The sequence below is a fragment of the Grammomys surdaster genome, unplaced genomic scaffold (genome assembly GCF_004785775.1).
Source record: "Grammomys surdaster isolate TR1022 unplaced genomic scaffold, NIH_TR_1.0 239, whole genome shotgun sequence".
NCBI lineage: Eukaryota > Metazoa > Chordata > Mammalia > Rodentia > Muridae > Grammomys > Grammomys surdaster.
The window spans coordinates 9,123,916-9,125,470 of NW_021604684.1; positions in this window are offsets into that span (position 1 = coordinate 9,123,916).

Below are 1,555 nucleotides of genomic sequence, written 5' to 3' on the forward strand. Positions count from 1 at the left end.
AGAGAGAGAGAGAGAGAGAGAGAGAGAGAGAGAGAGAGAGAGAGAGACTTACTTTCATCTTCTGTTTCTCATGTAAAAAGTCACTTGAACAGGACTGAAGGTAGAAAACTTAGTAACTCAACAGCATTAGGTACAGAGAGTGCAGACCTGGGCTTTTTCATGGCCACGCCACTGAGCTCTCCCCGGGCCTCAGTCTCCGGACTAAGATGATGGACCAATCAGCCTGCCTTGCAACTCTAATGGGATCAAAGGAGTGACTGTGGACAGAGTACATGTGTCAACACAGTCAAGAGCATCAGAGCAACTGTATTAAAAACAACACTTTCCTCTAGCATGTGTTTGTTGTATACTTATTTTGGAGAGTAGCTCTCTTGTAGCTCAGGTTGGCCTTGAACTCTAGATGTAGTGAAAGATGGCTGGAATTTCTGGTCTTCCTATCTCCAGCTCCTGGGTACAGGGATCACAAAGACATGTTGCTATGCTCAGTTTTCTCAAGCATTTGTAGCTTCTTTTCCTTTTCTTCCATGGCTGACTTTCACTGATCTCCTGTCCCTGTTTATTTTATTGTATCTTTCTGGTCCCTCTGGATACCACCTCCTCCCTCTCCACTGATGTGAATTACATGGAGACTTTAGGCCCTAAATCCGGTTGATTATCCTCTCTAACCCAGCGGTCTCGGCCACTGATTTGGCATGACTGGAGACATCTGTCACTTGTTTACCTGGCCTGGTCCTCATTACCCCACCTCCCAGAGTTCTGGCTGGCATAGCAAGCTGCCAGGAACATCTCCGTCATTAATCCCTTCATTCCCAAACTTTCAAGTGCTACACAAGAATGGCTGCAGCTCCGAGAGCCTCTACCGTTGGTCCTGCTCTGATGCGGTCCTCCTTATACGTGGAAAAATGATGTGCAAGTCAGGAGACCGGAACTGAGAGTTCTGAAGGAAGTGATTCCTGTCACAACCCAAGTCACTTTGTGATGCAAGATTGGAAAGATCTCGATCCCATGGGTGTTACTCGAAAACAGAAGCAACAACAGGACCTCAAATGCAAGGGAGTCAAGCTTTGAGCTGCCTTGAGGGGACACCTGGCTGGTCTCACCTGTCCCAAGTGCTCAATGACTATAAATCCAACAACAAATAATGCTTCAGTCTGGAGGAGCTTAGTGCTTGGCTTTGGAATTTAATTTGTTTTATCTCCTGCCACAGATCTTCCCCCCATCTCCCTACTCTGTAGAGAGAAAGACTATGAGTCTTCCACAAAGTTGAGTTCTATGAACTTTTAAATGCATTTTTAAATTAAGTTGTCTGCCAGACATAGAGGTAAGCACTTACTTAGGAAAACTAACACACAGGAGAAAATGCCTAAGACACCAGGAATGGTACTTCTTTAAAGTGAGATCTCAAAGGATGTTTAGGATATGACTTGAATTACAAGACATTCATCATAACCTCAGATTTTCTGGAATATACATAGAGCTTGGGGCAAAGGCAATCTGAAGCCTAGTATTGTAAATCCTCTCCACAGAGGGATGCAAGCTCTCTAGTCACCTAGAG